The sequence below is a fragment of the Macaca fascicularis genome, chromosome 18, assembly GCF_037993035.2.
Source record: "Macaca fascicularis isolate 582-1 chromosome 18, T2T-MFA8v1.1".
In the NCBI taxonomy this organism is placed as follows: Eukaryota; Metazoa; Chordata; class Mammalia; order Primates; family Cercopithecidae; genus Macaca; species Macaca fascicularis.
In genome coordinates this window covers 52558579-52586010 of record NC_088392.1, presented here as the reverse complement: position 1 = coordinate 52586010, position 27432 = coordinate 52558579, and the positions used below count along the sequence as shown (strand labels likewise).

General features: G+C 54.4%; 1 protein-coding gene across 50 annotated transcripts in view; it reads right to left on the bottom strand.

Annotated features, from left to right (window-relative positions):
• Positions 1–27432, bottom strand: part of CELF4 (CUGBP Elav-like family member 4) — a 321563-nt gene that overhangs the window by 80318 nt on the left and 213813 nt on the right. The window lies entirely within an intron of this gene.

Here is a 27432-nt window from a genome sequence, read left to right as displayed (position 1 = left end):
ATCTCAGGTTGACAGAAATGCTGCCCGTCCCTGTGTCGCACAGGCCTTTGTGTCCCCAAAGTACACCCTTGGCTCAGCCCTGGTTCACTCAAGACATCTGCCTTTATGGAAATGAGCTGTCGCTGGCTGCAGATGGACCCCACCCAGGCCAGGGCATCCAGCTTCATCCCAGCACCTACCAGCTGGTAGATGTGGCCTGTGGGTCAGGCGTGGCCAACGCTCTGGGCCATCCAGCTCCAAGGTTAAAGCAGAGTTCAGGGCTGTGGCTCCTGGTTGCAACTCGGGCCGTTCTCTCAGGGAGTGCGCAGAGTGGGCACAGCTACTTGTCCCCTATGGTGTCTGGGTGCCAGGGCGACAGGAGAGCAACGCCTGACTCCCCTAGCCTGCCAGCCTGTCTTCCCCCTTGGGGATCTGTGTCAATGGCCCATTCAGGCCACTAGGGGTCTCTGGACTCCAAGCATCCCGGGCTTGGCTGCCTGGCTTCAAGGCTCACCGAGAGGCACCAGGGTGGGCTCTACAGCCCAGAGGTTTCAGCATGTTTTAAGCAATAAACATGAGGAGAATCAAGCAAGCGGATTTGGACCTGATGTCTTCACCAGTGTTTCTGCCCTTACACACCTCCCCGAGCCTTTCTTGCATCTGCATTTCTCTCACAAACTCAGACTCAGAGAGGCAGTGGGGCAGGTACAAACATCGCCATTTAAGAGATGGAGAGGCTGAGGCCAAGAGGCATTCAGGTGCTTCCCAAGGCTACCATGTGGCAGGACACGGCTGGGAAACGGGGCCTGCGGGGAGATTTCTGCATATCTGTCCTGCACTTTGAGACCCTCCGTTGCCAATTCCCTCCCGTACAGCGACTGGACCAGCCAGTCACAAGCTTCCTCCTGCCTTCTGGTCTAGGACTTGAAGTGAGTTTTGGCTGCATCAAGACAACTGGGTGGGGGAGTATGGGTGCCTGTGACTCAGCAAGGTGAGCACGAGGCCAGGGGAAGGGCAGAGCTGCGGCCGGGAAGGACAGAGATGGGAGGCAGGACGCAGCCGACAAGGAAGGAGGCACAGGTAGCCAGAGGCAGCAGGGGAGGAGGCTGGGGCCAGCCCAGCAAGAGGGACCAGGGTGTCATTGTTCACCACCAGGTCCCCACTTGACATCCCTTATGGAGTTGAGGGGAAGCAAGGTGCTTTGTTCCCAAGTCCTGGCAGCAGAGAACACTGCCGTGTTACAACAAACGCCAATCACAGGAAGAAGGAGGAGGAATGTAATGAAGTTCCTGGCTTCCCTGTGAACCAGCTCCTTTCCAGTCCTTGAGGGAAGGATCCAGAAGGCCACCCAGGCATCTGGCTATGGGAGAGGTGATTCAGGAGGGAGCCAGGTTGCTCCTGGTTCCCTGTCCAGTACTGCTTGGGACTCAGCATCTCACCCTTTCCTAGGTTGCCCTGTCCTCCTGGAATGCCCCGCCCTCCTAGCCTTCCCTTCTCTGAAACCTGCGGCGTTCTTCTCCCCCAAACAGATCTTAAGGACTGACCTGGACCCAGTTCCAGCCCTGATGTTCTCTTGGACAGATTTCTACAGCTTTTCTGCTTATGTAATTTTACAATTCTCTGAGGTAGGGATTATTATATCCATCTTTTCAATGAGAAGAACAAAGCTCTGAGGAGCAGCGGAGCTGGGATTCAGCCAGGATGAGTAGGCACATGAGTGCTACCAATACAATGGCCTTTGGCTTTGTCATATTTTATCTCATTTGACCTCAGCTGCTCCAGGAGGAGGGGACCAAGGAAGAAGTAAATGGGAAAAATACCCATCCCATAAAGGGAGACCAAGGCCAGGTTCTTTGGGCCAGCAAATCAAGTATCTTTTCTGCCTGACTCCCCTGGCCAAAATCTGGCCCCAACACCTCTTGCACCAGTCCCACCGCACATCCTGGCACCTTCCTCCCCCAGGTCCATTCCCTGGGCCTGCAAGTTCCCTGCTGTCCCTCCCAGCCTCCTCCTCTTGACAGTCTATTCATGCTTTGAGCCTAGTCCACTTGGCTTCTGTTATGGACTGAAGTGTGTCCCCCCAAAATTAATATGGTGAAGCCCTAACCCCCAATGTTACTGTATTTGGAAATAGTGCCTTTAAGGAGGTACTTAAGGTTGAATGGAGTTATAAGAGTAGGGCCCTCATCCCATATGATTGATGTCCTCACAAGAAGAGGAAGAGACACCAGGGATGTGCACACAGAGAAGGCCATAGGAGGACACAGCAAGAAGGCTGCCATCTTCAAGCCAGGAAGAGAGCCCTCATATAAACCAATCCTGCCCACACCTTCATCTTGGACTTCCAACCTCCAGAGCTGTGAGAAATACATTTCCATTGTTTAAGTCATCTGGTCTGTGGTACTTTGCTATGACAGCTCTAACCAACAAATAAGCCCCCTAGTTCATGAAGCCTGATTGGTACCCCATCGGGAAGGGTACTACAAGGAGCTCCACATTTTCCATTAAAAAGGTACACTCAAGGCTGGAATTTGATTTGCAAGTGGGGGTGGAGCTTAGGCAGCCCAGGCCTCCCCAAGGATCCACAACACCGCTGAGAACAGGAACAGTTGCTATACACATCACATTGCTAGATCATCGCAACTTCTCCTATGATGTATGCAAATAAAGGAAATGGAGTTTCAGAGAGGTTAAGAAGTTAGCCTGAGGTCACAAAGGTTGTAAATGGTGATATCAAGATGAACCCAGGACTCCTGACATCTGTCTACTCATTTAGGAGATGCTGGAAGCAGGTGGAATGGGCTTGGGATGGTCCAGGAAAGTTCCAAGCAGAGGCCAGGGGGGTGGGAGAAAAAGAGGGGGGCAGGGAGCCAGATGGGGAATTCAGGCTTCCCTTGCAAGGATGGGAGGAAGGCCTGGCTGAGAAGGGGCAGGCAGAAGAGTGTGAACCAGAATCTGTTGGGCTTTGCTGCTCTGTCCCAACTGGGAAGTGATGCCATTCCTGGGGCCAGAGCATGCTAGGCAGACCCCACATCCCTAGGGGCCTCATCCTGTGTGGGAGGAAGGCTGGGACCACTGGAGGAGACTCCTTTCCTGGCACCTCGTTTCTGTGTTTTATGGCCAGTCTTCTCTGGTTGGGCCCGAGAGCAGCTGGGGTGAGTCCTGCGAATTGGCATGGCCAGGGTAGAGCTATTTCTGATATGATGGGTCCCATTTTCCATGGTAAATTAAACTGGGCAAATGAAATCTCCCTGTGTGTGCAGGCTTCCGCCCTAGAGGCCACCCCAGTTGCAGGCAGCCAGCCCCACTGTCCTTGTTACCTGGGCGCCTGTTACGCTTTGGCCTAGCATCCCTGCCCCAGGAACCCTCCCAACCGGACAGTCCCTGCATGGTGCAGGCAGACCTCCTCCATGGTGTGCTGTTGGGCTCACCCCTCACACACAGGCCCCTCTGCTTCTCTCCAGTTTTACTGTGGGCTTTCTGACAGCAGGAACATGGGGGCTTATCCAGCCTCCCAGCTGCCTTCAGCCATGGGCTAGGCACCTACAGGGTGCTCTAAACAGATTGGTAAAGGAGAATTGAATTGGTTCCCATGCAGCCATGGCTCCTGGGGTCATTTTTCACGTCCCATTATAATCTGATGGTGGTCAGCATCCAGACGGCCTTTGAGGGGCTTGTCAGAGAGGTGCTGGGCTAGATGGTGAGATAATATACGACCCTGTGCTTTCTTAATTCTCAGCAGAAATAAAGTGTCAGGCTTGGTTGGGAAGATTTCTCAGCTGGAGCAGGCTGTGTACAGATGGCCCCAGCCTGAAGGGAAACCTCCCTCCCTCCCCTAGTCCTCGGCCAGCCTCACCCAGCCCTGATTCTGCCCTGAAGAGGGAGGACGGAGCACATCTGTCCTGGGAGAGGAGCCTGGGCCAGGCAACAGAGATGGGGAGAGAACGAGGCAGAGCACGATGACAGAGCAAGGGGAGAGGTGAAGAGAATGCCAGAGAGGGCAAGGGTGAAGGAGAGCAGAGGGGTCAGGGCAAGAGCCAGGAGAGGAGGGAAGAGCCAAGAGCGAGACCAGGAGGAAGACCGAAGGCCAGGTGCCATCTCCTTGCCCTTCTTGCAACTTTGCCCCCTGGGACCCTGGCCATTGCCTCAGGACCCCTTTGGTGCTTTTCCTGCCCCGGTCTCTGCTCCTCTGTCAGCCATTCCTCTCCACTAGCGCGTTGTCCTCCCCGCAGGGCCCTGGGGCTTGTGGCTGCTGGGAATCTGGGCTGGGGCACAGGAGCCTTCCCTGCCGATTCTCTTTCAGAGATGTTCTCAGTGTCCCCATGGATGCCCCATGGCCTTCAGTTGGTGTCCTCCTCCAGGTGCCCGAAGGGGGTTTGGTGAGCCAGACCTGCCTTCCCTGGGTCAGGAACAAGCTACCTGCAGCTTCTCTGGAGGCTCCTGGGGTCGGTCCTCTGGGGACATCACAAACCCTTGTGGACCATGTTTCTACTTCCAGCCGAGCGCCCCTCTGGGGAAATGAGTGGGCCTGGCCCAGACCTAAAGCTGTTTCTGCTCCCGCCTGTGGCGGGCGTGGGCCGGTGGATGCCCCTTTCCTCTTCCACTCAGGCTCTGCCTCCCTTCCCCCTCCCCATCCCTCTGCCACTTTTTGCATCAACACATATCCATGCATTAAACAAGACATTCCATTAATTTCTTCATCATCATAACTTAAGCTGGGACATACCCTTTAAATATTCATTCAGCTATGAAAACCGGGCATTAAAATTTTAATAATGTCAAGCTCATTTGAACCAGCCTCCTTGGGGACGATTACGATACAATTAGAATAAATACGATGATTGAGCTGGTCGAAAGGCTTCACCTGTCCAGTGTGGCTCCCTGTGGAAGGGGAGGCCTGTGGCTCGTGGGCACGCGGACAGACAGACAGGCCAAGCTGCTCTTTCCTGACTCCCTCCCAACCTCGCCGCTTCCCCTGCCTCCTCTTGCATCTGGTTCTGGTTCTGGTTCTGTGCTGCCAAGTCTACTCCCACCAGCCTCTGCAGGTCTCTGCTGCCTCCTTCCCTGAGGACCAGGGTGCAGGGGGCCCCTCCCTGTCTGAGAAGGTGGCCCTGATTCACCCCACTGGTTCCTACTACTCCTTTCCTGGTCCTGGTATGACCTGGGCTAGCTCACTGGGCTGGTGAGTGACATTTTCCTGCCTATACACGTCTCTTCTCCCCTACCTTACTAGGGAGGGAGAGAGAGAAAGGAAGATGGAGATGGAGAGAGACTTAGTTCACAAACAAGAGCGGAGATCCAGGCCCCTACTCATGGATCCCCAGAGGCAACCTCAGGACTGTGCTTCTTCCCTGGAGTACATGTGTGCACCTGATTAGTGGTGTGTGACATCACAGACATCCTAAAAGAATTCACTGTGGAGGGAGCGGGGGGATTCGGATTGAATGAGATCATAGAAGAAATGTGAAGAGCAGGTTCTCAACAAAGGTCAGCCTGCACTGGAAGATGGGGACCGATGCCCTGCAGGGAGCTGGGGAGAGGGAGGATAGATGCTGACAGCTGAGGTGACTGGCCCATGGGATGGCCAGAATGCTCTCCAGAGTGACTATTCAAACATCAGAGCTGAGGGTCCTTCTGGTTCCTTTTGGGACATGTTGGAGCCTGAAGATACCTGGCTCCCTGCTCAGCAGAAGGGCTCACCTCGCCAAGCTTCAGAGGAATACCACCGGAGACACAGATTTGTATCTTCCCAAAACAGACATAATTTGCAGCCTTCACCAGGAAGGCAGCTCTTACCTCCCCATTCCTGTGTGGTCTCTGAGGAGGGGTAGTCCTTGACCACCTACTTGTGGATGCGCTTGTGTGGACTTGGCCCTGCTCGTCATCTACTCTGGTGTTTTAGGACAACACCAGTTCGTATCCACCCAGAGAACACAGGTTTTATGCTCTGCCCTCCAACCCCACCCCAGCACACAGGATGGTCATGGAAACAGTGAATCAGCAGACCAGCACGCTAGAGCTCACTGGGAGGGTCTGTGTCCTAATCCCACCAGCATCACTGCTCTGAGAAAACAGACATAATTTGCAGGACCCGTTGTTCCAAGTGCCAAAATAAAAAGTGTCATTACAGTACTAAAATATAAAGCCTTTCCTTTCCTTCTTGGTCTTGCTCACTCTCTCAACTTGTCCTGGGATTTTTTTATTTGCTATTTGATGTCACTTTAAGTAAAGAAAACTATAAATTTTAAATTATTAGCACAGACTTTACAGTTCATCTTTATTTTGTGCAATGCCAGTTTTAAATGCAAATATCAGAGCATTTACCTCCTATGCAGAGTCACCAAAATTTCACAGTTTGTATCTTGTAGCTTATGCCTGGAGGATGCCTTCAGCTGGAAACGCAAGCCAAACTCAGGAATGCTGCAAGAGAGGTCCCCCAGGCAGGAGAAGTTCCCAAGGGATTTCTGCCTCAGACACGGGGACCCTCACAGGCCCCTGGAGTTCCACCTGCAACCTGGGATGCAGCTTGGGCCTGAGGATTGCTGGGCTCCCTTCTCATTGGCCATGGACTGATGTGTCAAGTCCCAGCTGAGGGTGGGCTCTGAGAAGTAGAGCCAGACATCACCTCTTCCCATGGGCCCTCAGCCCTAACCCACAGTGGACAGGAAACTTTCAAGGGTATTGTAAACTCTGTGCCTGGGACATACTAGGTATCTGGGCAATAGGCTCATCTTTGCTGAGTCATGGCCTCTTTTGACTGGCCAGATGTGGCATAGCACGGCCAGCCTGGGCTACCATAGGGTGAATGTGACCAACGCTGACCCCCTTAACCTGTGCCTAGGCCACTGCTGACTGGTACAAAGGAAACCAATGGTTGCAGGTGGGACACTGGACATGGGTGGACCGGGCAGGTGGAGAGAGGTTGAACTGTGCATGAGCAGAGACTCCAAGCCCCATGGACTTCACTCGCAAAGCACACGTTCAAAGATTAAGTGTTAAGAATTTAAAGATGGAGATTGCAGAGCATGAAACCCAAGCGTGGGAATCTTCTGAGTGTGGGCCCTGTGTGACAGCACGGATTGCCTGCCCGTGACGCTGACCTGGGGGTGCCTTTCTGGGTCCCCATCTTCATCTGCGCACACCAGACATCAGGTGTTTTGTGGATCATCAGGTGTTTTAAGCATTGCTCAGGTCTGTGCACTAGCGCTATCTCCAGAAAGATCATCAGTCCATCTTTTAAAGATAAGCTTTGTACAATTTTGAGGGGATAGACCAACAATTTTCAGCCATAGGGATAAAAGCCTGGTGATGCAACCAACTCGATAAGGACAGAGAACTCACCAGTGAGCTTGTGGGGATCAAAGGTGGGTTTGCTCTCCAGAGACCCTGCCCTCCACCAGAAATTTGTCTTCCCGGCGCTTAGCAAATTGTAATTAACAAATTAATTAATGATGAAATTATTTGTTTAAAGTCCCAGGAGGGCAGGGTCTGAAGCACAGGCCCTGTTGAATTCCAGGGGCTGTGCTTAGTAGGCTTGGAGTCGCTGTGGGAGGAAAGAATGAACTCTTGCCTGAGGGCTTCCGCAGTCCCCTAGTGAGACCAGATCCCAGGGGAACCGCAGAAGCGGCACACATTATTCCTAGCTTGTTGTAAATATATTAATGCTTTAATTACCTCCTTAATAAATCGCATATGGTGTGTTCCACAGAGAGGGGTTAGAGACTCAAGAAATCTCGTCTGTTGTCAGCATAAAATTCTGACTCCAGGATAGCCTCAGCAGTGATTTCAGAGACACCTGACAGATTTATGGATTTATTTTTCTGTTTGTCTCCACCCTGAGGAGTTCCTGAGGCCCACGCAGGGCCCAGCATGGCCCCGATGCACCGTAGATGGTCAGGAAGTACTGACCAAATGATGACTGAATCCTCCATCACACCCTGTCATGGCCCTCATTCCTTCCTGCCTTATCCGGGCCCTTGCAGCAAGAGTGCCCAGAGGCCAGAAGTGGGTCACCACCGGACAGCCTTGTTTCCAGCCCAAAGAGAAAGGCCCTTTAATCCTCCCTCCTCCAGCAAAGTGGCGTGTTTCACCTTTGGATTAGGAAGGGTTTATTGAAGCGGTGGCGATCATCGTTTAGAGAGACAGCCAGTGAGCACCGACCAGACAGAAGAACCGGAGGTTATTGTTAAAATATGCAAATCCAGAGTCTATTAAAATGCAAACCCTCCAGATAAGATTTTTTAATAAATCTGGTCTCTGCTCCCACTCCCCACTCTGAGGAGGCCATCTGATGCTTGTCGGGTCAGGACACATACCAGCATGTAGGCCCTGTCTGCTCTTCACCCCTCTCATTCAGACTTCCAGCGCCGCGCTGCCTGGGTGGGGCTGGCTGTCCCTTCTTTCCCCGACGCGCTGTCCCTCAAACAAAGCACTTGAGGTCGTGTCAGGGTAATCTGCAGACAGGTCTCACCATCTCCCCATACTGGCTGCATTCTATTTTTCACCTTTCCTCTCATAGCTGTGTCTGCAAAGTGAAGTCACAAGCCTTTGCCTCCTCCTCCAGCAAGCCTTCTGTGATTGGGTCCACCCAGTTACACTTATCGTCTTTCCAGTCATCGCCTCTGGACTCACTTTCTGTCAAAAGTAGCCCTCAAGGGGATGATGGGAAGGTCGCTGAGAAGCTGCACAGGCTCCCGAGTATGATAATGATATGGCGGGGATTCAGACTGGACTTGGGCATGCTGGCTTTGAGTCAGAGTGGAAGGAGTCAGGTGTGTGGGTTGGTGCTGTGTGCCTGGCTGGGGGTGTGCACTCGGGTCTTGGAGGCTTGAGCGAACTGTAGTGGGAGAGAGTTTTCAAGTCCTTCCCATGCTGCACACCTTCTGCTGACCTCATGACGGGGCTCAAGTCCTTCAGTCCTTCCTGAAACCTGATGAGTCAGGTGAGCAAACTCATGGGGTGGGCAGGGTGTGGATGGGGTAGGGGTGGGAATAACCACCAAAGACCTGGAGGAGAGAGGAGGGAAGGGCCAGCAGGGTGTGAAAGCTCATGCGGCAAGTAGCCGAGGGTGGGAGGACAGGCAGGCAGGTGGAAGTGGGGAGGATCTGGTGTGGCCGCAGAGGATCTGGTGTGGCCATGGAGGGTCTGAGCTTATAGAGTGGGCAGCGGGAACTCCTGTTAGTTTGCAAACAGCATTGCACTAGGACCACGTTTGGAAAGAGCAAGGAGGCAGCTGCGCGTGCAGGAGGTCAGAGGTGACTGGACAGAGGTGCCCGAGACACCAGGCAAATGTTTGTTCAGTTCAAGAATGACCAGCAGCACCTTGGCACTAGGTGCCTTCCCCACCTGTGGGAAGACAGGAGCCTAAAGCTTATGCATAAGAGGTGTTTGATGAATTGGCCCAAATTTCCCCAGGTTGCCTTTCATTCTTGGTTGTGGAATGACCCCTCACTCCAGTCCAAGCCAGGCCTTGCCCACCTTCCACTTGCAAAGGGTCTGGAGGGTGTGGGTTGGGACACAGTGGCCTCGGTCCAGGTGGCACCCTTTGCAGCCCACGTAGCCTCATTGGTACAGCCCCCCCACAAATAGGCCCAGGCAGTTGCTATGCAACAGGCTGCTCTGCTCGGCAGTGTCCAGAGAGAAGCAGCGAGCAGCCTTGACAGAGCCTGCAGGTGGGCCGGCTGGGGCTGCCTGCTCCTCCTTCTCTCTGCTCTCACCACTCTCTCCCATCCTTCTCCAAGCCTCCACCCTCTCCTATCTCTCTACAAAATGCTTTCCCCTCACCTAAGCGGCAGGGCTGGGTTGGCACAAACAAAAGAGGTGCCCCTCACAGTGGTCAAAGTTCTCTCAAGAGGTCCAGCCCCAAGCCCGCTGCTGGTTTCCCAGGGGGAGGGAGGGAGCCCCTCCCTGCTAGGGGTTTGGAGCCATATTTGTGGGTAGATGCTTCCCGCACGTGGCAGGTAAGGTAGAAGGACACCATGAAAATCACCAAGATGGAACTGGTGGACCCGTGACCATGCTGCCGCTGGGCTTACGTGCCCCTACCTCTCAGCCAGAGCTCCCTGAGGCCCGCACTGCCAAGGGCAGAGGGCTCTTTGTCTCCAAGCCCCACGTCCGTTTTGCTGCTCCTGCGAACACGCCAGGGCTGCACTGGCAAGGGTGGGAGGATCCTTGTGGTCTTAATTAAGATCTGCTGCCGTGGTAACCAAGCTAATTAGCCGGCATGGCCGGGCTGGGTCACTAACCCTCTTCAGGGTGGGGGAGTGAGGGCGTGCAATTTTTTAAATAACAGCGGTGGATAGATAATTCTGATGAAACAGGCCCTGATTTAGTTGTGAGGCCTGGATTTCGGTCTTAGCTCTGCCATATACTCGCTCATACAAGGCAGGGCTGTTACTTAACCTCTGAGAGGCATCTCCAGCATATCCACATATCCCCTCATGGGGTGTGGAGGGGATTAAATGTGATCACTCAGGCCAAGCTCTGAGCATCGTGCCTGGCACCAGGAAATAAGCGACAGCTACCCTCTCCCTCCTGCCCCTCAACCCCCTTCTCTCTCTCCTCCCCCTCGTCCCCCTGTTCCTATTTCTCCTCCTCTCACATCTTCCCTGCCTTTCTTAGTATTTCCGGCACCTTTGAGGAATACCTGACATTTCATTTTTTCCTTTCCACTCTGGAATACTCAGGCTCTTTTGGACTCTGCTGAACTGAAGATGTTGGACTCTGTGGGGAAGAGCTGAGAATGGGGTGGGGAGGCCACGCCTCACAGAGAGGCAAGATGCACCCTGAACTTGGGTTCTCATGGCCCCACTCTGCCTGCGCTGCCTCTCCTCCACCCTGCCCCAGCTCTGCCCTCTCTGCTTGGTCTACCAGCACTGAAGCTGTTGTTGTGATGGGACACAAACTCCATCCATCCATCCATCCATCCATCCATCCATCCATCCATCCATCCCTCCATCGCTTACTGAGCACCTCTGTGTGCCAGGCCCTGCTCTATAGAATTGGGTGGCGCAGCAAACATGAGTGGCTCTTCCCCACAGGAGCCACCACCCAGTATCCAGAAGGGTCTTGTGGGGAGGGCACTGGGTCCATGTTTCCTGGGCGCTGGCTGTGCACTGTAGCCTGATTCCCTGAACGCCCAGCCACGCAGTCCTGCACTTGACCTCCCACTCTCCTGAAAGTCCCTTCTCTACCTCTGATGTATGGCTCTTGGGCATTTGCTCACATACCTATAGTGTTGGAGTTAGGCTCCCTTCAGCGTGGGGCGTCCTCATCCAGCATGGCCAGCTCTAGTGATTAGAAAGGAGACGTTTCTGGCCCCAACTCATCTCCCATGCATTTCCCCGCATCCACCCTGCCTGGTACCAGCGCCCCACTGCGCAACTCAAGCCCATCTTCCAGAGGCTGCCCCCAGTGCTGGGCCACTATGTAGCCCTGAGGTTTCAGTGTCTTCCTTCTAAACTCTCAGGCCTCCCTTCACCCCTGGGTTTCTGGGCCTGTCACCCTGACAGCTGACAACCAACTAGGAGCCCTCAGATGTGGGGTCCTGGGCCTGGCAAGGGGCTCTCTTCATCTGTGACTGGCCCTTCCCAGCCCACAGTGGGACCACTGCCTTCGGAGATTTAGAGCACACTGGCTGGGTGGGAGTGAGAAGGGGGTGAGTGACACTGTGGCCCCTGGCGGCTGGACGGAGACCTTTGTCTGTGTTATCCAGGGCCCAGTCTCCCTTCCCCATCCAAGCCCTCCCCTGTGTAACTGTTCCCTCCACTCCCCCGGCACTGTGGACTCTGTTTGTAAGCTGAGCCTCTCCACGGCCAGGAAAGGGGTCCTGGTTCCACCCCCACCCTGCTCTGACCCAGGGGGACAGCTCCTTTCTCTCTCCTGTGGCTCCTGGGCCTCAGTCCTAGGCCTGGCGAGAGCAGGAGAGAGTCCCCAGGCATGTTAAAAGAAAAAACAAGGCCCACACCAAGTAAATGACAAATCGAGAGGAAATTGCTCTTAATCCCCACGCCACAGCCTGATGATGCCGGCCAAGCGCAAACCTGAGTCATCCTAGAAATGGCACCGACATTTGCTTTTTGGAATTTGTTTTGTCTCTGGGCTTTAGATTTAATCACTCCCTCTCTCCTCCCTCCCTCTGCTTCCCCCTCCCTCCCTCTGCCCCTTGCCCTCCCGTTTTCTAACATGAGCCTGCACCGCCAGCTCGTCCAAGTCTCTTTTCCTGGCCTTAATTAACACAGCTCTCCAGCTTCCAACAGGCTAATGATGAATCGGGTTAAATTCCAGACAACAGCCGCGCACCGCCATCAATTAGCCATCTCCGGGGCAGCTTCATTAATAAGCATCGATCACGGCCCTCCTCCTGGAACACGCTGGGGTCTCTGGGTCACGGGCACTGCCTGCAAGGGTGTCAGGCTCAGGTGTGGGCGTGAGCCTGTGTGTGTGAGGGCTGGAGTGTGTGGTGAGGGGTCTGCGTGTGAGTGTGTGTGCAAGGATGCAGGTGGGCCATGAAAATGGGTGACTAGGAGTGTGTGAGGTGTGTGTTGCACGTGCACATGCATGTGTATGTATGTTCATGTGTGAGTATGCATGTCAGTGCGTGCAGTGTGTGTGTGCAGGTGTGGGGGTGACTGGGTGTAGGTATGGTGTGTGATGTGCATGCCGTGTAAGTGTGGGAGTGTGGTCAGGCGTGCCCCCCCTGCTGGCCTCCAGTGTGCCCTCTCTAGCTCTCCTCTGAATTCCCTGTCCTCCCTGGCCTGTGTCTGGGCAGACGGCTCAGGTCCTGCTCGACCCCTGAACATCAGGGTTTTCATAGATGCACTACCCCTAAACCTGCCCCACTCTCCTCTCCCCTTAGAGACTCTGCCTGTGGCTCTCTCTTCAACCTTCACTCCCTTGGAGGTGATTCCAAAACCTCCACTGCCATCCTCTCCCCTGTCCTCAACACATGCTGGATGACTGGTCATTCTCCCTGGCATGGCCTCCAGTCCAAGGCCTGACACCCCCAGTCTGCTGTGGCAGGAACATCACTGCCACTGCCCAGTGGCCCAACTCCCTCCCTCCAATACCTTCTGCTCCTCCAGCTTGGACTCCAACTCTATTCCAGGCATTCATACTCTCAGGCTTGAAGGTCCTGCATTCAGCCTCCTCTGACATTCTTCGCAGCACACTTCTGAGCCCTGAGGAGCAGCCCCCACCTCTCCAGATCATAGCCCATCTCCTCAGTCTGCTGGCCACATGTCCCACAGCCGGCCCCAGGAGCCTTGCTCAGGGAGGGCTCACAGCCAGAATGCGCCTCTCATGGCTGTGGTGGGGGCCAGTCTCCTCCTCTCTCCTTTTCTCTGTCCTGTGTAGGGCCTCATTCTGTCACCCAGGCTGGAGTGCAGTGGGCTCAGGCTCCTGCCTCTGCCTCTCAAGTAGCTGGGGCTATAGGCATGTACCTCCATGCCCAGCTAATTTTTAAAATAATTTTTTCGTAGAGAAGGGTCTCTGTTGCCCAGGCTGGTCTCGAACTCCTGGGCTCAAGCAGTCCTCCCACCTTGACCTCCCAAAGCTGAGATCACAGGCATGAGCCACCCCATGTGGCCTATTCTGTGTAGTTTCTTAGCATGGCCTCCCCTCCACAAGCCCAGGCCCCCAGCCAGGAGTCCAGGACACCTCAGTGGGAATTTGTCCACCCACCATTTCCGAAAGCCTGCTTTGAGGGGGTGGCCGGGGTCACCCTCAGAGTCATATGTGTGACATGTGCCCAGAGAGCCCACAGGCCCTGGCACACATGCATGCCAGCAGGGATGGATGTGGCCTTCTGAGGCGGCCACCAGCAGATCATCTCCTTAAAGGTTAATTAAGAACCTGAAGCTGGCCGGTGTGCGCGGCCGATGACGGTGGATGCGGCGTCTCTCCAGGCCATTAAACACTAATTAGGTTTGGAAAGTCTATTGAGCTCCTGAGGTCTCATCGAGGCAGGCGCTGGCCCTGGGATGCCCTTCGAAATGCCAGCGCTGTCACCCCGACCCCCGGCAGGGCTGCCGGGCTGGCCCCATGACCCGGGGCTTCGGCCGCGTCTCGCTTCATTTCTTTCTGTCTCATTGTTCCTCCTAGGCCCTGGCTGCCTCCAGCTGTGCCCTGCTCACCTGCCCAGCCTGGCACTCACAGGCCTGGTGGTCTGTCTGCCGACCCTCCCATGCTACATCCTTTCTGCTCGGGCAGCATCTCCTGTCTCTGCTTCCTCCTCAGTGGCTCAGGGGCACTGGTCAGAAACAGGTCTGCGGTGGCCCTGGGGTCTGGAGGGCAGGACAGGAAGCTAACGGTGCGGGCCCAACTGGCCTGGGCTCCAGTGTCCCACAGGTAGAGAGAGAGGAGGATGTGGTGGGGAGACTGGCGAGACCCACTGCCTCCCATGGTGAGCCTCACACCCTCCCCTTGAGATTCTCCCCATCTTCAGAGCCACCTGAGGGCCTTTCCTGAGATGGCCCGGCCTCAATACTGCCCACCTTCAGCACAGCTCCTGTGTCCCCAGAGACCCGGCTCTCCTGCTCAGCCCCTCCTTCTCAGGGTCTAATTTCTTCCCTGGCTGCTGAGTTCAGCAGGTGCCGCCAGGAGGCAGCTGTTCCCGATGGCATTCATTAATTCCCTCCCTCATTTGTTCATTCACCCATCTGACTGCAGCCCTGGCATGTTCCAGGAGGGCCTGCGGAGGAAATGCCCCTGCAAGGAGGCCCCCTCCATGACTGAGACTTCATCTCCAGGTGGCAGCGTCCTCTGCCTTGGAAGTCATGTTCCCATCACCCAGGCCCCTTTATCTTCAGCACAAATGGTTTGTGACACAGTGCGAGATTTGCCACCCGGTGACAGAGCATGCTCATGCTCAAGTTTACCAGAAGGAAAGGTCACTCTACCTACTTCCACCTCTACCCTCTCCCAGGCCACCATGCCAGGGACAGGATTCTTGGTTCAGTTCTAGAAAAGCTGTGAAGCAGAAACAAGTTTATCTCCAGTTCTCCCTGAAATGTCTGTCTGTGTTTAACCTGACCCTTGCCCCATGTTTGCAACAAACATCTGGAAAACCACCACTGTCACCACCACCATGTCACCGTCACCATCGTCACCACCACTGTCACTGCCTCCACCACCACTGTCACTGCCATCATCTGTTACCTTACCTTGTCACTATGACTGTCACTGACACCATTGTCACCACTATCATTGTCACCGTTATCAGCACGTCTGTCACTGTCACCACCACCATCGTATAACCTGTGTAAAACATTGCTTAGCTCAAAGAGATACTGCTAACGGTGGAATTCTGGTTGCTGGGGTGGTGGGGGGGTTGTTCTGGGTGGAATGGAGCCTTCTAGGGGCCCCTCACACCCCATGTCATGGCAGGCCCCTATAATCTTTGGGCTCCACTGGGCACCAGGACACGTGATGTCATGGGAACAGTATGACTAGCTCGGCCATGACTACTGGTGACCTGAACTCAAAATAAAAGATTTTAAGTTCTCTGTGCTCTTGCTTCATTTCATGGACTTGAAGATGCAGGAGCCCCGTGTGTGTGTGTGTATGTGTGTGTGTGTGTGTGTGTGGTGTGTGTGTGTTGTGTGTGTGTGGTGTGTGTGTGTGATCTACCTTCACAGGGTGGCTTTGAGAGCAGAGCAAGCCACATGGGCAACTGTGCCCAGCGCCATGCCCCAGGGCCAGGTTGATGTCCATTTGCTTCCCTCCACCTTTATCTCTGGACAATGCCCTGAACCCCCACTGCCCCAAGGAAGACCAGGCAAGAGGATGGGCAGTGGCCATCGTTTGGGTCTCTGCATCCGTCCTGGTCCCAGAGCCCAGGGTTCCCAGCCTCCTTTGACAGGCAGAGCTGATGTGGGCTGTGTGGGCACAGGAGGCGCAGCCCAATTTTATAAGCACAAAGTATTATGATTGCATTGATTTCCATCATAAATCATATTTCCTATCTCCTGCCTCTCTCTCCTGCACACCCCAAGTTAAGCCTTGGTATTTTCTTTAGCTGCTGCCACTGCCAAGCCTGGAGATGATATTAGGATAATGATGATAAATTTTACCCTGCTGCCAAGCCACTGCTTCTGTGTGGGGGAGGGAGAATGTTTGTCCCCCAAATGGATCCCTTGACCAGAAAGTGGGGGCTTGGCTGGCGCCTGGAGGAAGGAGGATGCTCACCAGAGCTCGGCTATGTGGGTCCATGCAGATGGATAGGTGGATACCTTTGTGTGAGCATGAGTGTGCTCATGCATGTAGTCATGTGTGTGCAAAGGTCCGAGAGGTGGCCAGGCACAGTGGCTTAAGCCTGTAATCCCAGCACTTTGGGAGGCTGAGGCAGGTGGATCACTTGTGGTCAGGAGTTTGAGACCAGCCTAGCCAACATAGTGAAACCCTGTCTCTACTAAAAATACAGAAAGTAACCAGGTGTGGTGGCACACATCTGTAATCTCAGCTATATGGGAGGCTGAGGCAAGCAAATCGCTTGAACCTGGGAGGTGGAGGTTGCAGTGAGCTGAGATCGCACCACTGCACTCCAGCCTGGGTGACAAAGTGAGACTCTGTCTCAAAAAAAAGGCCTAGGTGGCATCTTGCTGGATTTATCACGTGTGGGCACATGGTCATGCCCCTGCCAATGAATGAACACATAGCAGAGGGAGGCAGGGGGCAAAGGCAAGGGGAAAGGGTAAGGGCTGAGCTTCCCAAGGCGCAGCCACTCCAGCCTTGGGATTGCCAGTGACTTGGGATTCTGTATGTCCTGCTGTTTCCCCCATCTGCCATCACCACATTAATCCTTATTAGCACGGCTGCATTAGGCCCTTTCCTCCTTAACACCCTCAGCAGCTTCCACTGTCATGAGGGCGAAATGGGGTCTCCCCCTTTCCTGATTCCCATCACAGTGCCTAGCCTGTGGGTGGATGGTGGATGTCTGCACACGTTTTCCTACCAACCCCAGCCTCAGGAAATCTTGCCGAAGTGCAGCCAACACCCAGGCTGAGGCACCCATCCTGACCTCAGAAATGCCACGTCAAGTGAAAGTGAGAAGCTGGTTAGTGGCTCTCTGAGCTCTCAGGCTTTTGCCTGTGCCAGCTGGGCTGGGCTCAGCCCTGACTGAGTGGGGGCTCCTTGAGCAGGTGATAACGTCACTGGGGTCCCACGCCCAACATGACAGTGCTCCTCACAAGGTCCTGGGCTGGGTCCTCATACAGTGGGGGAGTCCGAGGGGAGCCTGCTGGTTCTGTGAATTGGGGATGAGCCTGGGACAGGAAGAAGCTTCAGTGGGGACATGGTCTTGTGGCTGTTCATTCATTAATTCTCTTGTTCATTCATTCACTCAACAAGTATTCCTGGGCTGAGTTCCCTCCCGTCTCCCAGTCCACAGGTCTGAGGGTGGACCCCAGTTGTCAGTGGGCTTTCTGTACACCAGGGGCGGCCGGCCTGAGATCCCTGAGCAGAGGTGTGTTGGGTTTTCTCAGATGGTCACGCTAAAGAAGTCTTATTTTTGAAGAATGTGTCCATGCTGACGCAGATGACAATGACAGTGAATCACAGACTCAGAGAAGATGCAAGGGCTCTAATCCTACCAGGCACAAGCTACTGGCAGCATCTCACAGGCAACCCTGGTTTGAATGCCTCCACTGACTGGAGACTCACTCCACACATGAGTCAGCTGTTTTCGACTATTCGACCTTCCCTCAGTGATATCAAGCTAACATCTGAGACACTTGTAGCTTCCACTGTTCAGTCCCCAGCCATTCATACAAGAAATGCCTAACTTCTCTTCTTTAGAACAATTGCTTAAAGTAGGGATGGTGACAAGAAACACCTTGGTGAGCAGGGAAGGGCACCAGCCACTCAGACTCACTAGTGTGGGTTCAGTAGGGCACTTAGATAGGAAGTGAGGTTTCAGGGCAGGATTTGGCTACCACGTGCAGGAAATGGATCCATCATGGTTTGAATAACCAGGCTCCATGGGTGTGGCTGTGTGTCCTCCCAGGGGGCCTTGGAGGGGACAGCAGGCTGGGCTCTGGTCTGTGGAATCAGCAGCCCTGGGATCGCAGAGGGCCAGAGTGGGAGGAAAGTGCCACGCTGTGCAGCCAGCTCAGCATGCGATGTGCTGCTGACAGTAGGGGTGGTCCGGGCCACAGCCCACACAGGGATGTGGCATTTAGGTCAAAATCTGCAGCGTGTTCAGACACAGGAGAAGTATGTCCACCTCACACGAGGAGGGTTAAAGGAGATGGGGCCACTCAGCCTGAGCAGGCACAGGGGCATCCCGCTGGAAGGCAGCGAGTGCAGGGCATAAGGGCTTCCCACCTGGCTCTGGGGTCAGGACACTGCAGACGGTTCACACAGGAACTCCTGCTCCAACAAGGGCACAGGCTGCCTGGAAGCTCAGAGTGTCCTCTGCCCCAAGACCGTGCTCCATCCGGCAGAGCCCGTGGGCTGCTGTCCAGCATGCTCCAGAGGGGACCCTGCCTAGGGTGGAGTTGGGCCAGTGACCACTTAGGTTCCTTTTCACTCTAGGACTGTATGATGACAAAAGGAAGTGCTCCTAGGAGTTAGGATGGTGAAGGTTTCAATCCAACAATGCTTGCCTCACAGCAGGCACTTATCATTCTAATGGATCCCTGATGCCATTAGGCTCAAGATCTTCCTCCTCCAGGAAGTCTCTCCTGATTAATCCCATAACTCTCAGACTCATCTGGGTCTCCTTGCTAAGACTTGCATACTCTTCTTGTTTGTGATCTATCTGTCAATGGATTTCTGAGGTGCTTGGTGTTGGGGGTGTGTGTGTGTGTGTGTGTGTGTGTGTCCCAATCTCCTCTCAGGTGGAGGACAGGAGGACAGTGGAGCTCATCCTTGGTGCCACACACAACCTTTTCTTCTCCTCCAGCCCCTCAACCTAGTCTCTTAGAGCCATCCCTGGCAATTGTGTCCTGGTAGGGCTGTGGCCATTTTGTATCCATGTAGGAATTTAGACTGGGGAAAGATAACAGCATGTGCACACACACACACACACACCAGGCACATGGCAGCTTTTCCACCTCCTCCCCAGTTTTCTGCTCCTGCCAGCAGTCCCTAGGGTCCCAGAAAGATAGCAACCTTCTCTGAGCAGGTTAAGCCTGGAGAGTACAAGGGTGGAAGAGTCTGACAGAGGGGCTCAGAAAAAGTGACCCCATGTTCTGTTTCCTGCTGCTGTGTCCCGGTGGGAAACAGGGCCTGCCTCAGAGGGTGGGAGGCCTCTGAGAGGCAGTGGAGGGCAGGAGTGAGGAGTGAGCACCACCCTCCCCTGTGCTCTGCAGCTGTACCCCTTCCTCATCCCAGACTGCAAACAGCTCCACTGGGCCTCAGGTCTCCCCAGGGAGTGCAGGCCAGGGTCCAGGCCGAGTGGGGGAGCCTGGAGTTCCTGCAGGCGTCTCCTAGCTGTGAGACCCTAGGCCAGTTAACCTCCCTGAACCTCCGTGCCTCCATCTGGGAAAGAACGGGGGAAATAATAATGCATACTGAGCTAATGTAGATAAAGATGTGTTGTGAGCTACATGGGACAAAAACCAATGCAAAAAAGTTCAATCTCACCACTCCTACTAGTGCAAGGAAGGCCCCTGGGTCACAGCATGAAGGATTCTGTGGGTGGTGCCCCCCCCACCTCTATGTTATGTCCCTGGTGATCCCCATGGCGTGTGGGTGTCTGTGGGAACATGATCCCCGTGGGAGTTGCCTGCTGAGCCATTCCTAACCTTACACTGAAGGAGGAGATCCCGGAAATGAAACGTGTGGGCACCAGGTCAATGTGGGAGCTGGAAGGGTATGCACTGTGTGACCACAGGTGAGAATCGCTGGTGTGCTGAGAACAGGCCAAGGCCTCTGGAAACACAGAGAAGCTCGCTGTGCTTGTGCCTATACTGGGCTAGCAGCAGCGTCATCTACTCTTACTTCCTGAGTTTTAGTTGGTGAGAAGAGGTAGACAAGAAGCGTGCATGGGAATGACTGCATCTGTGTCTGCAGCAGTTTTGTTGTGAGGCTCTGCGTGCATTTGGGTGTGGGCCATTGTGTTGAGAATGGGTGTTAATTCTCTGTGTGTGTGTGTGTGTGTGTGTGTGTGTGTTTAGACATGGGGTGGGGAGGAGAATGACACTTTCGGATGTGACATCCCAAAGGCTTCAAAAGCCTGAAATCTTGGAGGGTGCAGAGCTCCATACAACCACCAGATGGCACCCGGGTGCAGTCTAAGGGTTGCGGGCCAGGCTCGGCTTTGTGTTCAGCCTCCCAGCCTCCCACCCCACCCCTGGTATATGTGGTGCATATGTGTGTATATGTGGGGGTGTGTGCGTATATGTGGGAGTGCAGGAAGGGACTGCCTGACTGCAAGCTGAGCACCTGTGCGTGTATTCAGAGTGACCGGTCTGGGCATGCCGCATCCTCTTCCTTGCCATGACACTTGGATGCTGCTCGTGTTCCGTGCCCTGCGAACCCTGGTTCTCTAAGAATACGTGTGCAGACAAGCTGGTGTGTGCACATGTGCTGCAGCAGACCCCATCCAGACTCCCCACTTCCAAACCCTCACCTTTCACTCCTATCAGGCTGTCCACTCCCAACTCTCTGGTACCCCTCACTACGGTTGGTTCTTCCCTCCCTCCAGGGTTCAAAAGGAACAGAACCCTGGCTGTTCCTTTTGCCAGGAATGGTCTCTCTGCAACCAAACTCCTCCCCATTCTTCAAAGACTTCTATCTAAGAGCCCCCTTCTCCAGGAAACCCATTAGATCTCCTAGCATCAACCTTTTATCCCCATTTTGTTCCTTTTCTGATCACCCATTGCCCAGGACTGTCAGCTCCACACTGTTCATCCACTGCTGGCTTGATGTAGCTCATTCATGAGCCTTCCTCGAGAGGTTGAGTTCTGCGTAGTAGGATGGGGCTGGGTATCCACAGTAAGCACCAGGTAAAAACCAAATCATTGAGGAGGACATTTCCCCACTGGCCCGCCCCATGGGGTCCAGAGAGCAAGTGTTGAGGATAGACTTGGCTTACACATGGCAAGCAACCCATGAAACAGAGAACAAGTGACTCCCTAGAAATTTGGCAGGCACTGCCACAGCACTGGGGTGCCACGGGGCAGAGGCAGGGTCAGGGGAGAAAGAAGTAACATTAAGTATAGTGGCTCCCTGGGTTTTAAAATCCAAAGGTAAGCCATTTGCTTTCTAGGAAGTATTGAAAGGTAGCAGTATACATTGGCTACAGCAAGAGAGACTACAGGTAGACTCTGGAAGAACTGGTCTTTGCTGAGGTGAGGAAGGGCTTTGGTGTGAGCCATGAAAGCTTGTTCCCTTGGAGTTAAAAGGAGCCAGAGTCACCACGCATATGTGCACAGCTTTCTGTATTTTTCACTGTGTCTTGCTATCCATGCACTAACCCCATGTTACATGTTGGCAGAGGGTTTTCAGAGGTATGCAGACACTCGTGAACCTGAAGACAGGAGCTGTCACCATTCTTGTTTGACAGATGAGGGGAACAGCTGCCAAGGGGAGGGGACACGCCCTGGCAGTCCAGCTTGCTGGTGGCCTTGCAGCATCCTGGATTTCATCCCCCTAGGGATGCACATGAAAATCCTTGCCCTTTTTGCAGACTCTAAGAGGAGAGTGAGCCCTCCCTGATCCCATCAATGCCTGTAGCACCCAATTCTGCTCCACCTGCTGGAACCTGCTTCCTGTTTGTCCAGAGATGACCCGAGTCTATGTTTGCAGCATGTAGAATGTGCTGGGAGGTAGAACTGGAGAATGGGTGTGGAGGCGGGCAGTAAAGTTTGGGTGCCTCGGGAGGCTTTGTCTCTGGAGGGGCTGGAGTCCCCACAACTGGTGGTGTGCAGAGCTCCTATAAGGATGGGTTTAATTAAAGGATCATTAGGTTAGGCCATGCGTCATCTCAGCAGGGGCTACCCGCACCAGCCCATTCCCCAAATAAGAACTGCAAGAAAGCAAGAAGGTTCCCTTCATTCATTTTAATTGTTCTGCAAAAGACCCTAAATGCAAGACAGCATCATAAGGTGGAGGAGTGGGAGAGAGATGAAGTGGAGAGAGGGACAGGGAGAGGGCAGAACAGAGGGCAAGACCAGCAGCCAAGAGCTGGGCCCTGGCCACAGTCAGCCTCTCTGTGAGCCTGGGGCATTGGGGGTGGGGTAGGGGACACAGGCTCCCCTAAGGGATGGCGGCATGGCCTTAGAGACCTCGGTTGCAGCAACCAGCACATGGTAGATGCTCAGTAGACATTAAAATGAACTGAGTGCTTTGGGCTGGGGTGGGGCAGACTTTCTTAAGGGTGGAGTGGCAGCCTGGGGAATTCAGTGGAGGACTCCTTCGGGAGTGAGTGAAGGCCTGGGAAGCTTTGGGGGAGGAAGCTGCAGGTCGGGAACCCCATCTCAAGAACCTTTTGAGCAGGTGTCCTGCTGCTCTAGGCTGAAGAGATAATGGAAACAGGCCTCAGGGAGGCTGGGGACCCCTGATAGAGACAGGCACAGCCCACCCTGAGGCTGAGGTCTCTCCAGTCTCCTGGGCCTCTCCTGCACACCTTGGCACTCCCCAAACCACCCACCTACCCACCCTCCTCAGTGCTGAAGTGGCTGAACGGGCTCTGAGGCTCCCAGTGCATGCCTGACCCCCAGAGCCCCCAGGAGTTCTGTCCCAGTTCCTGGAGTGGCAGCTGGGCAGGTTACATACACTTAATTACTAGTAATTAAAAAACTGATTACTCCAAATGGCGCCCTCCTGGGGAGAACTGTGCTGTGCCTGTCCCGCTGGCCCGCCACAGAGGCCATTTCTGGAGTGTGGACTGGGGACCAGCCTGCAGCCTCCTTCTATGTCTCCTGGGGGATGAGGGCTCCCTATGTCAAGAACAGTGCCTGCCCCCGCCGCAAACTGGCCTGCCCCAATGTCTAGCACAACCACATTCCAGCATCACTTTAGTGGATGAGTCACTGGTCCCCTTCCAACGTGCGTATCCCTTGGGAGGGGAAACACCCAGAATGCTATAGGTCACAGGGAAGGAGCCTCTGTAGGGAGCCCAGGGGTAAAAAGAATTCTAGGCCCCAGGGAGAGGTGGGGAATGAATGCAGAGTATGACAGAGGCAGGGTAGGTTTGCCAGTTGCAGAGCTGGTATCCTGGAATTGATTTGTTTTAGTCATTCTGTGACTAGGGTTCAGCGAGCACCCAGTACATACCAGGTAGGGATGGACCACCCAGTCAGGTTCTTTGTGTGGATAAAGACATGCCAGGAGGTCGGGGGCAGGTGCATGAGCCATGGTCAGTTAGGAAAGTGCTGCTGGAACCAGGACAGAGAAGAAGGGGGTGCCCAGTTAAATGGGCAGTTGGAGGAAGCATCGTAGAGGAGGGGTTATTGAGGGCGAGGAATGGGATTGGAGCCCGTGTTGGGAAGGAGTAGGTGGGAGGGTTTTGGGCAATGAGAGCTGCTTGTGCAGAAGCCCTGGGGGATGGGCAAGCCTGGCAGGAGGGAGGAAGCCTGGGGCAGCTGTGGGGGCAGCATGTCTACCCCTGGGCTGAGGAAGTCAGCTGCCCCACTATCCCATCCCAGGGTGTCTGTCTTCCAGCAGCATTGGGGAGTGGTGGATGGGGTACCACTGGAGGATGGATCTGGAGAAAGGACTGGTGGATCTGGAGAAAGGACTGGCTGACCTGAGCCTCTGAGAATAGGGAGGAGGGGAAGAAGGGGAGTGGGAGAGTGAGGGCTCATGCCAAGGGTGAAGGGGGTGGGACAGTGGGTGGGTCTGGGAGGTGCCTTGGAGAGGGGGCCTCCTGGACCTGCTGATGGAGAGTGTTGGAGGCGAAAGGCCCAAGCTCACAAGAGTGAAGTCTGAACAGACAATGGCCAATACCTCAGAGGACCCTGAGGGTGGGAAGTCTGTCTGTAGGCTTGACCAGGAAGAGAATAGGGAGCCCCAGAGCATGGAGGAGGGGAAAAAGGGAGTCTCCAAGGTCTCCCTGCCACCCCCCATCCCCCACCCAAGTGGGTTGTTGACCGCGGCCACGAAGGGAAGATTCATTCGAGGCCCTTTCGTGGGAGATGCTGACACACCGCTGTGCCCCTCCATCAGGGGAACGCTGGGCCAATTATTCACTTATTACTAAGGAGTTTGCAGGCCCATCCCCCACCCCTACACTTGGCTCTCTGTGCCTGAGTCGGCTTTTATTCTGGAAAGTGTCCCAGAGAGGCCCTGCCTCACAGCCACTCAGGTCCCTGCCTGCCTCTCTAGTTCGGGGCAGGTCATCACCTGCATGAAGGACCCAAGGTGGCCGCACACCCTCCGTTGGAGTTTCCTCCGCAGCTCTGTCTCTCACTTCCCTCTCTCTTGAGCACATCTGGGGGCATCAAGCCAACTCCACATCTGCCCTCTGGCAGGAGGAGCCAAGCAGAGGGGTGCCAAGTCCAGGGTACCCAAAGACTTGGGTACACAGGGGGCAAGTCCCACACCACACAGGAGGTTGCAGCAGGTGAGATGCCAGAAGCCCGCTGCAGGGAAGAGCATGGGCTTGGTTTGGCCCTGCTGGCCTGGCTGCTGTGGCCTGTGTCCTTGGATTAAGGCTCAATCCAAGATGGGCCTTCCGGAGGGCTCCCCTTTATCTTCTTCTTCTTTGAGAGATACCTCCCACGTTCCCAGCTCAGAAGGCACCAATCAGGCGGCTCAGTTCCCACCTTCAGAAACACAAGCAGGTGGGTATGGGTGGGCTCGTTGCCTGAGGTCGGCCCTGACCCTCCTCCAGGCCTGGCCTCTGGTCTCCTGCCCACCTGACCCTGTGCCCTGCATCCCCAGTTCTGTCTCCGCCTCTGTCTACCTCTGCGTTTTGCTCTTCTCCATTGTGCTTCCTTCTCTAAACAGCCTTTTGGAAAGAGCACAGAGATCAGTTACTATTTGACCCCTCTTAGCCACAATTTCCCCACCTGCTAAGCAGGGTCAAATGCCCTTCACCTGGTGAGGTGAGGCTTAGGAGCTACACACACACGATAGGCCCCTGAAGAGCCTCCTGGGCCAGAGCACTCCCAGCTCACCCAGAAAGAAGGGCTTCTTTGGTCCCTTCCTCTTTTGCCCACTGAAGCCTTCCTCCGTCTGGCCAGGGGTGTGAATGCACACCAGGTCCTGTCTAACCCACATCACATCAGGCACTTCCGGGCACGGACCATCTGCTCCACAACCCTGCTTCTCTACGACACGGTCTCTGGGGCCAGGGGCTCAAGTGGGATCTCCCATTTTCTATCTGCCTGGATTTGGAGTGTAAGGGACAGGACCAGGGCCTTGAAAGTCTTGGGGGGAGTGACGTGGGGTGGGACGGTAAGGATATGGGAGCAAAATTCCCTCCTCCTGGTCTTGGCTTTTGCAGTTTCTAATCCTCCAAAAAGAAAAAAAAAAAAAAAAAAAGGACAGCAAAATCCATAGGGGGTCATTCCTGGTCTCCCCACTCCTCCATTACTTTCTCACCCCTCCTTTCCTCCTTTTCTTCCAGGAGCTTTTATTATCACACACTCCCCAAGGCAAGGCCCAGCCCATTCTCTGCTTCTGGGAGAGGGGAGGAGAAAGCAGTCACTCAAGGCCACCCTGAGGGTGCTTAGAGACTCCCCCAGGGGAGCTGCACTGGGGGAGAGTCTCTCTCTCTCCCTCTCTCATGCCCCCAGGGGGTTTGGGAGAGGCTGCAGGCTCATCAGACTGGCCCCTGACCTTGCCTGCTTTGCTGATGAATGCAACTCTCCAAAGGTGGAATGAGCTGGAGACCGCAGGATGCAAAGGCGCATCCATGGGGTCTGGAGAGAGCCCTGGGAAAAGTCAGGGATGAAGCAGGGGGAGGTGCTGGACATGGTTTGAAGGTAACTCACACTTTATGGAAACAGTGTGTGGAAACTCAGAGATAGCTCAGGAGGTTTCGGCAATTCCCAGTTTTCTGAGGTGGGCCCTGCCCTCCCAACCTGAACTCACATCAAGGATAGCAACCAGGACGTCCCTCCTATCTAAGGGTATCTGTTTAGGCTCTCAAAGAAGGGGGACAAGTTGGTGGGAGAAACTGGAAACTTCCTTGCCCAAGTCAGAGGCCCTGGAGGGGCCTATCAGCCTGGAGATGCGAATGCCTTCCCTACTGTGGCTTTGTTCTTTCTGTAGTGGGTTTAGGGAGGAAGGAGGGAACCAGGAGATGACACAATAGGCTTAAGTTAAAGCAGGACAGATTGTGGCAGGCCTAAGGAATCATTTCTTTTTTTATTCAGAAGGCAATGGGAAAGACACACTCATTGACTCCAAAGTACTTATTGTGCATGAAGAACAGGCAGCCCTGTGCCAAGCGCTAGGGTGTATCTGAATAAGACACAGGCTCTACCTGTAAACCAATAATGCAGGTGAGCTGAGACCCAGACAGCAGCGTGGGCCAGCCCATCGGAACCACAGAGCCGCGAGTGACCAAGGACGTGCTCTAGGGTGACTGGTGCAGTTGATTCTTGAAGGACAAACAGGAGTTTTCCAGCACCACAAGGCTGAGAAGGGCATTCGGGAAGCAGGACAGCAGGTGCAAAGGCTCAGAGACAGACGACCTGTGGTAAGTGAAGTGGAGGGTGAGGGGCTGCACTGAAAAGGGAAGCCGGCCAGAGTTCACAGGGCAAGGGATGGGTGAGGGGAGAGGCAAGCGGTGGCCCCTCGCTTATGTGTGACGTGACTGGGTTTGCTTTTTAGTAAACACTCTGGCAGCCTCCCAGAGGAGAAGAGATAAGCAGGCAAGGAGGTCCCGAAGCAGGCTGTGGCAGTGGAATTTGGGAGAGGGACACGCCTGGGACAGATACAGGAGCAAGAATCCATAGAACGTTATGTCCAGTGAAGTGGATGAGGGGCCTTCAGCAACCAGGGACAGGCACAGGATGGGAACAGAGCCAGACAAATACAGACACTTTAACAAACTACCCACAGCACACAGCTTAATGTATGTTGACCAAGACTGTCTACATGAACATGACTTGACTATCCAGAAAATTCTCATCCAGGAAGCAAAAGATGCAAATAACTTTGTTCCAAGAACTTCCCAAAAATCCAAATTTCTGAGCAATAGACCATGCGCGCTCCTCTTCTCAGAACAACAGCTTACTCACCCGGACAAATCTGCTGGCCTGTGAATGGCTGTTTACTCATCCTCACCTGCTCAAACCCTGGCCTTGCTCTGTCTACCGGTTTCTAAAGGATTATGTCACGGAGCCTGTCCGATCCCAATCAATACTGCACATTGCAGGAGCCACCTTCAAACAGACCCCTAACCTCTCCCTTCTGAAGGCCACCAAGGTGGGGGTGCTCTGTCTTACTGAGCTAGGCAATCTGAACTTGGCTTTGCTGATCAGTGAATTATTCTGCTGGTCTCTTCGGGAAATGAGGCTAAAATCAGATGACCTCACAAGGGTTCCTTTATCTCTC